The 12,413-nt window shown below is 41.0% G+C and overlaps 1 protein-coding gene across 1 annotated transcript in view; it reads right to left on the bottom strand.

Annotated features, from left to right (window-relative positions):
* sh3bp4a (SH3-domain binding protein 4a) overlaps positions 1-10,058 on the bottom strand; it is a 30,216-nt gene extending 20,158 nt beyond the window's left edge. The window contains exon 1 of the mRNA XM_070994131.1: positions 9,804-10,058. The gene's annotated coding sequence lies outside the window, so the exon portion shown is untranslated. The remainder of the gene's footprint in view (positions 1-9,803) is intronic.
* Between the last annotated feature and the right edge of the window lie 2,355 nt (positions 10,059-12,413).

Raw genomic sequence — 12,413 nt, 5'->3', positions numbered from 1 at the left:
TCAAGCATGAGGTGAAAACATAGCCATAAAAAATTTTCACAATATTTGGGCACCTGAATGCTACATTCATATGTGACTGTTGAACATGTGATTCCGAATCCATGGATTTCGAGTATTTTGCTAAAACAGTCCCCACTCTTCTGGTTTCAGATGTTGCAGCTGCAGGGATTTGCTCCCATTCAGCCACATTAGTGAGGCTGAACACCAATGTCGGACATGAAGGTTTGGCTTGCAGTTGCTGTAAATGTTTGGTCACAACAACATTTAAAATTTGCAGCAAATCAATCCATTTAAATGGAATTGTTGTTCCTGGTTGGCTAGCATGTTAGCATTTAGCTTGCTAGTAGTTGAACAACAAGCCCATAGACATATATTTACACACAGATTAATTTTGCTGTGGTGCTTTCTGGTGTGACTGGGTCATTTAAATCCTTCCCAGAGCAGTTGGATGGCATTGAGTTCAGGGCTCTGTACAGGTCAGTCAAGTTCTTCCACACCAAACTAGGGAAACTATTTCTTTATGGATCTGGGTTATGCATGGGTGCATTGCCAGGTTGAAAAAGAAAAGAGCCTTTCCTTAAAATGTTGCCACAAAGTTGGAAGCATACTATTGTCCTTGATCAAACCATGAAAAACACCCTCAGCATCGCATGCATAAATAGATAAGATACCTAACTTCTGAGAGCAGGCTGTCTGCAGTCACACTGGTTACTATTAATCCTACAGGGAATTCAAACCAGCAACCTTTTCCCCTCAGAGGCATCTCTCCCTCTTCTGGCTGCATAAGCTGTGTGTCTTGAATATTTACATCTGTGATTGTATCAACCAAGTTACCAATTTCCTTGTCGGAATTGAGCTGTGATTCAATTTGTGTATGAAAACACACAGTCAGCAGAGGACCGTAATCTGATTAGAGAGGGAGCAAAAAATTGTTTGCTGCAAAATGTTGTTCCATTCAGTCACAAGACACTTTATTATTCCTGCAGGATGTGGCGAGCGGCGGCAGTGGGAACATTTGCATTTGCACACTGATGATGCCATTTTAATCTGATTAAAGCAACAAAGACTGTAGAAGCTGCCATGTAAATGCCTTTCACTGATTATCATCATTAGAGCTCTAATGTTTGGAGCTGAATTTGAATGCTGAGGATTCAGATACAGGTGTCTGTGTTCATAAAATACAGCACTGCAGCATCACTTCACTGTGTTCACTAATAACACAGCAAATTATTGAATATAGTTTCTGATCTGGATTCCTCCAAAAAGTTGTTAAATTAACTCTCTACATATGTTGGTGCAAAACACCAAAAAATAGCAAAAATATTCTAATTATTCGCCACACTGTGAAGGTCTCTTCAATGTAAAAAATAAACCTGACTATAAAAAACCCATGTGTACTGCGGTTTTTGGGTGAAGCAATGTCCTAATTTCCATAAAACGGTCTTCCTTACCATTAAAAACAGTAACAAAGCTGTTATGTGCAAACTTGTGCATCTGCAGACACATGAACACAGAACACGACTGTTTAGAAAAGGCAAATAATTCAAGCAGGAGTCTATTTTCAACAGAATCAGTAAAACTGTGACATGCAGAATTTTGCCTTTTATTATCTTCTTGGCGGCAAGCTATAGTGTTTGTCCCCAAGGACAACTTTTATCTGACGAGATAAAACTTTTCATTTGGTTTCTTTGACTTCAGTCTTTTCACAGCGGCAAAATAGTCGAGTACACTCAAAAGCAACCACAAAAATGTGCGACATTCAGTTGCATCTGAACACAAAGGTGAGCAGCTTCAATAAAGGAAGGCACAATCCAACTTTGCTGAAGGCAAACATACTCACTGACTGCATTAACATGCACAAATAACTCCAGTTTTTGCTCTTATTCCAGCGAAGACAATATTCCTACTCACCTGTTTACAAGGTGAACGAAAATCAATCCTTCACTAATATTCCTGTTTACATGCAGCTGTGCATACGCCGATAATGAACAGTCCTGCTTTCACTCATGAGACTGTGCACATATCAAAAAACCTGCTGATATCCAAGTCTTTCACCATGTTTAAAAGCAGGTGTGTTTGTCTGTGGCTTTTCTTTTGTGCATGCATCTCTACTCCAGCCTTGCAAAACTGCTGTATACATGTCCAAAGAATGCTCCTAAAATAATAACATCAGCATGTCCTGCATGTCTTAATCGGGAAATGCTCAATTTGGAAAAAGGCCTTCGGAAAATCCAAACAGAACATGCTGTTTACATGACGGGTATCAAACTGGGAACAGTCATATTTGGAATAATAGTGGAATATTAGTGTGTATATAAAGACAGTCATTGCAGCTATATTACAGATATCACTGAATGGTAAAATGAGTGGATTTATATGCACACAGACTGTCGGAACCTGTTAGACTAAATTCCTGTTTACTGACAACAAGTCAGGATTCAGGTGTCTCCCCTCATTACCAGCTTTATTTTGGAAACCACTCATTTTTTAGGGTTTTCTGCTTTGTGCTAGTTGACAAAAAACCTTGACTTAACTCTGCTCTATTCATTGGGCGTGGATGAGAAATCCTAGAGAGGTTCAGGATCGTGGAAAGTGTGAAGATCCCCATTTTTATTCAAATGTAAATTCAAAAATGATTAAAAAAAAAAAAGCAAGGGAGAGAAAAGAACAAAGGGAAAAAGTGTTGATATCAAGAGGAAACAGCTGCGATGTGCAAAGAAAACTATTGTGATTGATATCAACACTGGGGTATGTATGCTAATGTGTATGTATGCATGCCGGTGTGAGGAGGCCGTGTATGATAATGACAATAGCTGAGCTGCACCACACATAAATAAATAAGAAGGAGAAAAAAAAACAGTGATTGAAACGACTATCACTGCATCCTATGCTAATGCCATAATGAAAAACATAACATAATTCAGCACTTGGAGAAGCACATCAGCGTAGATTTGAGAGTATGATCATGACATCTGCAATCTGCAATCTGCAGTTCTTGTGAGCTGCATGAGCTAGCTAGCACATCCAGATGGAAAAATCCCACTTTTCACGTTCCTGATTAAGAAAATCAGCGTTTTAATTTTGTTCAATAATGTAGAAATCAGATTACTGAAGAAAGTCAACTGTCACTAAAGCGCATCTGTCTTTTACTGTCACAAAACTTCCCTCCTAATTCCTGGTTCGTCTATACGAACCCTTGCACCATTTTCCGCTCAGTTTGAACAATCCGAACATTGCTTTGCTTTTCCTGCTGTCGTTGCTCTCCTATGAACACAGCAGAAGTTTTACTAAACCTCTGCAGCTTTACTCTGCTCGTCTTTTAAATGAAGTCAGACAGAACTGAGCAGATATATGAATACTTGTGTCTCAAAATGGGAAAAAAGGGAAAAACTGCGATTGCTTCAGAGCACTTCCTCTAGAGGTTGAGTGAAACTGTTACGGAGGCGTGCTCTTGGTTAATGGCGGCATCTGTTCACCTGGGAGCTCGTGCTGAAAGCCAGTCAAACTCCTCTGAGGTGACATTTCATCTTCCTGCACCTTCTTTGCTCATTGGGGAGCATGTCACCCCGTCGATAAAACCCCTCCCTCCGCTCGAAAATGAGCACTCAGCGGGCAGCCAGAGCACGGCTGCAATCAATAACAAGCCGGCAGACAAAGACACTGTCACCAGCTTTGATATAACACAGAGGAGAACCCCGCTGAATGCAGCAGGAGGTGAGGACGGCTCTGACAGATACACAGAGAAAAAAAAGAAAATAAGAAATTGGAGGCTGCTGTCGGCAGCGGCGGGGAATGCAGCAGGAGCTTCAGTTCAGAGCAAACCGGATGTCTCCAAACGACCCCTGCAGATCCACGCTGAACCTCCTGCAAGCTGAAAACTTCTGGTCCCTCATTCGAGGAGCAAAACTGATGCAGTCAATTAGAATAACAAGTTAAACAAGACTGTGATACCCTGCATGCCACCTTTTCTGAGAAAAAAAAAAAAGTCTTTTACGTGCAGGATTCTTTATATTTTAGAGATACTGAATACAACATGACGTATATACAGCATCTGGGGAAATGAACTCCACTTTACTTTTGTTTTACTTCACGTTAGCAGAGAAATTTCAATTACAGAGGGAGAGGAAACGCTAAAAAGGGAACTTTCAGGGGATCTCTGCGAACTGCTGGAGGGTTTGTGGGTTAGCCTTCCTCAAAATTGGACTATTTTTTTCCCTCACTGGTGCATTAATATCCGAGTCGGTGAAATACTCTGTGTTATTAACTCATTTCAGTCAGGCTGACAGAGTGGAGGAGCGGTGAGGACACCGGGGAGTTGAAAGTTTAATTAGCAGAGACTCGGCCGGTCGTAATCCCTGGATGAATGTTGCTATAATAACCATTTCCAGCAGCCATATGCTCGCAGAGTTCATCGGTTTTCCATCACAGCTATAAAACAAAACATTTCAAAGCTTAAACCAAACATATGTAATATGTACATCGAATCTAATGTTGAATTTTCTGTGTAAGCATTGAAACACGCAGAAATCCCAGATCAAAGAAGGAGGCTGAAGGGCTAAAAGTCTCTTAAATCAAGATCAAACAAAGCAAAGACAGCTCCTTACCCAGTCTGAGTCACGATTCGATCACTTTAATAGAACGAAATGAAAACAACTTTAAGGGCTTGTTAGCTGATTCTGCTAATCTGCTGAGCAAACTGACAAATCGTTCTCAGGTTTTCAAATAGAAAAATCACAATCCTCAGATGACACCTCCAAAACCGCATTCCTTTATTTTGCTAAATATCTGATTATTGATTCGTCAGATCTCGGCAAGCAAACTCTGTCGAGACAAAATAAATCTCCCTGAACGTGATTGTTTGACTTGTTTCATCAAATACAGCAATACAGCTTTTCTGAGTCTTTCTGGCCTCTATCAGCCAAAAAAAATGGCTAAAAACCATCAAAACACCAACAAAACTCAGCCTCGTTTCACTTTAAACTCCATCAGAGGTCAGCGCTTCCATCTATTTTGCAGGAAACTGAGTGCAGGCTTAATTCAGCCTTGACTGCAGGGACAGAAACACATTAGGTCTACTTGAGTCTGGTACTGAGCTGGCTGCCTTGTTGTGACCTGCGGCGATGCAGCTCTGTTCCCAGCATGCATTTGGGCATGTGTTTACACCTGCGATGTAGCGGGGGTGAACCAGCAGAGGAAACAAACAGGAGCTCAGAGAAAGAATGCCAGCGGAGGTTTGATCAGCGCCTGTGAAATGAAAAATGAATAGTTTCACCTTGTGAGTTCATTAAATCATATGTGAGTTTAATGACTGTCCTCTGCTGGCCACTGCAGATGTTTTCTGGAAGTCTGGGAGTGTACAATAAAACAAATCTCAGTGTTTTAATTCATCAAAGTCCGCCGCAGGAAAATATGATTAATTAACAAAAACGTCCTCTAAATGAAAGTTTTATGTACGAAGTGCCAACCAGGGGAGAACTTCATGCTAACTGCTTGTGTTCAAAAAAGCACAACTGGAAATCGCAGATATTTTGAGGAAAACTGGGTCAAGTGATCGCACAGCATCGCAGTTTGAAATCCGCGTGCTAAAATCAAGGAGAATATGCATCCAGCTTTGTTTTTCCACATTAAACAGTGGCGTCGTCTTTAAGGGAAGCCTCGATGAAACGTCTGATTTATCAAAGTTCAAGCTGTTGTGATGAATTATGAAAAGTCAATGAGTTTTTCCTTTGAAGGAGACACTTTTTCCTCTGCAGAAAGTACAACATGTTGTCATAAAACTGCACTTATTAAGCGCCTGACTTGGTGTTTGGTGTGGGAGTTTAATTTCAGACAAACCTCAGTGGAACCAGGGAGCAACTGCCTTAAAAATATATTTGATTTTAATTTAGTGGCTCATTTGATGCCATCTTCCCTTGTGTCTTTTCTTTTTGAGCTCGTGCACAGAGAAACGTCATATTCCTGCAGGCTGAGCGGGTGATTCCTCTTTCTTCCCGTCCTGTAGCAGCTTTGGTAAATGTTTGTGGTTTTATTTTTTTACCCTGCACACCTGCAGAGAAAAATACATTAAAAAAAAGCCTCGGTTTGGCACACGGTCGAGCACTTTAGTCTGCAGTGCCGCTGTTCCTCACTGGAAAAATTCATCTGGAAAATATTACAATTGCTCCTCTCTCCCCTCAGGAAGAATATCCGGGTAAATGAGGCCGCTAGGAGCCGAGTTTTAGTGAAGCTGAAGGAGATTCTTCAGTTTAAGAAGAGAGGTTCGCACTCAGAAAGAGGAAGTGGCATTTTGAATACGTCAACAGCTCAACTTTAGGGCAGCAGATAGTTTAATTTACCTCCGACGCCTCTTTTTATAGCAGGAAAAACAGCCGAGCAGTGATTCATGAAGCATCAACAGACGGATGATGTGATAAAATTCTGTAAATGGGCTGAAAATGTATTAACGTAATAAATGCAGGGAATCTGCGAAAGCAGCTGATTGTCACATCATCCAGCGTTTATAATTCCATGAACTGATGAAGTATTAATGTTGATTAATTAATGAGGTGAGCACAGAAGTCAGTGTTGTGTTGTTAAATCATTGTGGCTAATGTGATGCAGTTTTACAACATATCCACCATTTACAGGGACATTTATTATTACTATTATTATTAGATAGTGAGGATATATCACATGGCCTTAACTTGCAGACACTAATCCAGTCGAAGCTGCAGGTGAGAACATGGCTGTTTTCATTCGCTCAAAGGCAAAACAGCTGTCAGGTGAAAAGCATTGATTTGATCTGAGTTAAACCCACACAATTAAGTCCGTGTCCTGAAGTCCCTGAAAGCACCACTGGGAGCAGTTGTGAAAACAGTCTCTGCTCGCTCTGGAGACACTGTAGGGGGTGGTGCTCTAACACTATCTCTTGCCACACACAGATACTGCAGTATGATTACAGTATGATTAAGAGTAAAAGGATAAAAACTGGATGACCTACACGCCTATTCACTACCCTGACCTCCAAACACTTAAGTTGAGCACGCTGGATGTGTCATAAGAGAAAAAACTAGTCAAAGAAAAGTACACAAAATGCCTTTTTGAAGAGCTGCGACGCTTGCAAATAGTTTAGTTTCAGATGTGCAGAAATCGCGCAGTCGTTCAATATGAGTGTAATTCCTCTGGGGCATTCAGCCGGATGCTTTTAGCAGCCACGTTTACTCAATTATTTAGTAGTTATTCAGTGAGTAGGTTAAACAAGCAATGCTGAATGTGTTTATCAGAGGATTTGCAGGTTAAATCTTGAGAGCTGTCAGAAAAGTGCAGTGTAATAACTCATCAGCTGCTGTTCAGGCTTCAGAAAGCGTGCTGGGAGCTCAGGATGATTACTATAATCAGAGCGTTATATTTGTTAATGAGTTGGTTTGAATAATGACTGTACATCAACACAGCGAGTGATAAAACAAAGCGAATGCTGATGAAGAACAAGATGTTCAGGTGTCGTGTCTTCTACAGTGTGATGACTCAAATTCATACGTTTGAAAGGGGAAAGTAACTGAGTACACAAAACAGAATCAGTAATCAAATAACATAATATCATTTATGTCAGTTTGAAATGGGCACTGGTGGAAAAAATACTCATCTTTTACTTCAGGAAAAGTACAAATACCACAGTGTAAAAATACTCCTTTGCAAGTAAAAGTCCTGCATTCAAAATTACTTGATGACACACTGATTTTCAGGCTGAACCTGGAGGGAGGGGGTGGCCAGGTGTAGTTAAAGACAACAGTGTGTGCAATGAGGTGCTTTTGGAGTTGGAGGGAGAAAGGTGAAGAGGATGTGATGAAGAGGAGAAGGGTGGAAGAAGAGGAGGGTAAGGAGGCAAGTGAAGAGTAAAATGGAAGAGGAGAAAAGGGGAGGAGGACCAAAGTAATTGTTTGTGTAAAGTGCGGAAGAAGAGGAAGAAGAAAGGGAGGATAAAAAGATGAGGAGGAATCAGGTGGGTGACGAAGAGGAGGAGGAGGAGGAGAAGAACGGAAAGGGAAGTATGGGAGAAGAGGGGGGAAGAGATTAAAATGAAGAAGAGAGGAAGGAGACAAAAGGGGAGAGAAGAATTGGAGTAGAAGGAAGGGCTAAAGAATGAAGAGGAGGCAAGGGAGGTGAAGAGGAAGAGGGCAGGAGAAGATGAAGAGAAAGTAGATGTTTTGAAGGAGGGGGAAAAGGGAAATGGTGAGGAAGAAAAGAGGCAGAAAGATGAAGAGGAAAAGAAGAAAACAAGAGGGCACAAGTGGCAAAGAAGAGGAGGAGGAGGAGAGTCTTACAAAAGAGATGAGGAATACAAGTAGAGGAACACGAGGAGGTGGAGGGTGGAGGAGGAGGAGATGAAGAACAGGAAAATAAGGAGAAGAACACAAAAACACATGGAGGGCTGAAGAACAACAGGAGAGGAAGAGGGTATGAAGAAGAAGAGGAAGTGGCAGGAGAAGAGAGGAGGCAGAGTTAGGAGAAAAAATGAGAAGAAGGAGAAGACAGGAGGAGGAAAATAAAAGCCAGTGGAAAAACCCACATTCCTGTGTGTGCTGTGTGTGTGCGTTGAAATATTTTTTCCACAGCAAAACGTTCACACACACACACACACACACACACACACACACACACACACACACACACACAGAAAATAAGGCTCCATCTAATTAAATAGAGTCGCGGATGACTGCAGGCTATAAGATAATGTGTGTGTGTGTGTGTGTGTGTGTGTGTGTGTGTGTGTGTGTGTGTGTGTGTGTGTGTGTTTGTATGTGCGCGCGCGCGCACGCGCGGGTATGTGTGTTTCAATCCTTGAGGCTGCCTGATAGAGAGAGAGAGAGAGAGAGAGAGAGAGAGGGAGGATTTTCAGCTTATCAGATGACCTTATTGGCAGGGCTGAGGAGGTGCTGGAGACGAGCGTGCACGCGCGTGACCGCGTGCGCGCATATAACAATGCACGCAAATTGTCAACTTGTCATTTTTCCTTCATCCGCTGCGGTTTCCTCTGCAACCGCGTGTGTTTTTATGCAAATGTATAAATATTTAGGCTATAAGTATTTTAGTAGGCTCTCAGTATTATAGTATCACAGCAGTATAGATTAAAGACATGAATGAAAAGAAGGCAAGAACTGAAAAAAGGCCAACAAGGCTTTCAGTTTGATTAATATTACAGGAACGCTATAGGAAACATCCTAGAATTAAAGCACGGTAAAACATTAAAGAGAACGATAAGGCTCACTATTAGGCACCATAAACTCAGAATAAGCCATTAGAACACCATTATACCACTACAGAAAACCATTCAATATCATAAAATACTATAAAAAGTCAAAATGCACAATAAATCTAACGATAACTTCACTGTAAATCAGTAAAGACACACAATAACACAATGAGGAAGAGCAGAGCACCATAGACAGATAACTACAGGAATACCCTGCGAATACTGTAGAGGTTTTCATTGGAGTGGAGCCGAATCCCTCTCGGCACATTGTTCAGCTAAAATTAGCCACTAAACTGGGCAAAAGATTGTTGTAAAAGACAATTAGAAATACTTAATTTTAAATGTGCTTATAACATGAACTGACCTCCCGATGGATGTAAAATCATTACAGAGCGCCACAGACAAGATAATTAGGGAATATCACAAGAATACTATCAGGATGTCTCATTGGAATGAAGCCGAATTCCTCTCCGCACATCGTTTAGCTAATATAAGTGAAGAAATTGAGCAAACGCTTTGTTTAAAAGATAATTAGAGGTAATTACGTGTAGATTTTACTGTAATGTTAACTGACCTCCTGTTGGCTGGAAGCCCGAACGCTCGGAGTCGGTGCGAAGTGAAAAGGTGAAGAATAAGAGCTGATGGGGAGTCCGCCGTCACTTCTTCTTCTTTTTCCCTCGCGTCATTTGAGTTAAGGACCAAAAAGACAACGGAAAAAAGTAATCAAAGGTCAAGACAATGTCTCGTTCCGGGTCCAAGAAGTTTTTCGTGGTGACAGACGAGCTGGCACCGGTTTCCGTCCACCGCTGCTCGGGTCTGCCGAAGGACTGGAGGAAAGCTGCTGAGCTCCAGGAGGGCGGGTGACGTCACTTGAAGGGGCGTGGTCATACACTGTGTATGTACACAGCCTCCAACTGCAGCATCTCAACTCAATATCCTCATTTACCAGTTTTTAATCATGTAACTGGATTACACCAGTGAAATGTAACTAATTACATTTACTGGAATACTACTTTTACGGACAAATGTGAGGGACTTGTACTTGTATGAAAAGTTAATACAAGTATGCACTATTTTTACAACCAAACAATCAACTGATTAATGGAGAAAATAATCAGCCGATTTATCAATAATGAAAATGATCATAAATGCAAAATAGCTTGGCATGAGCTCCACCTCAGTCAACAACAACAGTAAAATCCTGCTTTTACATTAATGCACAAATCATAATAATCTAATGATATCATATACAACAGGACAGCGCTCATAGGGGACATTTTACTGCACTGAATACTTTTACTTTTTAATACTTTATGTACTTTATTTTCCTGATTATACTCACATGCTTTTACTTGTTTTAACAGTGTGTTTTGCAGTGTGGTATTACTTAAGTAAAGGCTCTGAATACTTCCTCCACCACTGCTGAATTACTGAAAATACACCTTCAATAATCCAGTAATCTATTACTTACTACCCTCATGTGTTTTCTGGTCATGTTTTGTTGTTGTTGTCGTTTTGAATCCTATTCCCCCCAGAGCAAGGCGGAGGATCTGGGTAGAGAGAAAATGGATCGACAGATGGATGAAAACAGATGGATGTCACCTCATTACTTCAACAAACTGTTATGCTGTGATCAGACTACATGATATCAGCCCAGTGATAGCAAGAGAGCAAGGAGAGGCTCGCTCTTAAATCTGCTGCAGATTTTCCCCAAACTTATCAACGTTTATATTCACTTCAGAAAAACACCACTTTCACTTATCCAAACCACACTTTGAGGGCACTAATTATAGCATGTTCAAAAAGCATCTACCTACACTGAGGACTAGAGCTTTGACTGAAGAGACTGCAGCCATGCTAGCAGGAGTCTGAGGCTAAATGCTAAAATCTGCATGCTGACGTACAGACTTTAGCTTGCATTTTAGTTGTTTTTCACAATTAACACTTGAAATGACCTTTCTGGCATGCTGATGTGAAGCAGGTACACTGTTTCTGGCATGTGTATACCATCCTGGTCTTTTGCTAATTGGTAATGAACACAAAGTAGAGCTGAGGCTAAAGAGAAAGTCATTTGTTTTCCTGGTGTTTGGCCGTCATCATCTGGGAACCTGAATGTTTGTGTCAAAACATCATCATTTTCAGGACCATCCTTTGTTAAAGCAATTTGTGTGCAAAAAACACACAATAAAACCACTCACTTTCTATTCTGAGCATCGCCAAACATTTCATCTTGACCTTTTCTGACAGACTTTTTATTGTACTCTCTGTTGCTTTTATAGTGTCGTCCATTGTTTTATTGTATTATCATGCTTTTATTGTTTGTATGCTGCCTGCCTGCAAAAAAGGGAGAATTCCCTCTTGTGGGTAAAGATCTGCACTGATCCAACAGATGGCTGATTCTGTGTCTAGGATATCTCAAGAGGCCCTGACAGAGAGGCGAGCATGTCATCATTTTCTTTCTGTCTTCTCCTTCCTGGTTTGACGTCCTTTTCTGCCTGAAAATAAAACCAGCACATTTAACCAGGGAAGAAGTCTTTTCACTGGAGGGCCCATATACTGAAGCATAGTTACAACAAATGTAAATAGACTGATCAGTGAGATTAACAATAGAGAGAATAATCACAATCAAAAGCATAAAGAAACCAGCAAAATAACACCAATAACTATGCATAACAATATAAAAACACTTTGTATGTGATGCAGGTGGTAAAAGACTGCAAGCTACAGCTGCAACAGGTAGACTGGCATGGCGCTCATTCAAGCTCACCTGATTTGGCAGCATGACCTTTTCCATTAAGCATCACATCATAAATTGACATTCATTAGTTGGTGAAAAGCTTTGGAAGCTAAGTTCATTTGCTAGCCGGCCGGGCTAGTGCTGGTCAGTCACAATAGCTTCTGGGGCTTCTCTCTATTTTCTCTTTGTTTGCTCTCCCATTTGCACCATTTGTTCAAAAAGCCATTGAATGTTGGAAATAAAGCTCTCATGAGTAAAAAGCTTGCTCACGACCAGTCAAATGGCAAGAATTCCCATGTTAAAGTTGAACTCTGGAACATCTGCACAGATTAATTTCGCTTCCTCAGGCGAATCCACCAACCCTGGGAATTCAACTGGAATTCATTTATTTAGCCACAAAGCGTTGCCATCCAAAATTAAGCCTCTAGTCTCAACTCTGTCCATATC

Source organism: Chaetodon trifascialis, chromosome 24, assembly GCF_039877785.1.
Source record: "Chaetodon trifascialis isolate fChaTrf1 chromosome 24, fChaTrf1.hap1, whole genome shotgun sequence".
NCBI classification, from domain to species: Eukaryota; Metazoa; Chordata; class Actinopteri; order Chaetodontiformes; family Chaetodontidae; genus Chaetodon; species Chaetodon trifascialis.
The sequence above is the reverse complement of the archived record's forward strand: the minus strand, read 5'-3'. Positions and strand labels throughout refer to the sequence as shown.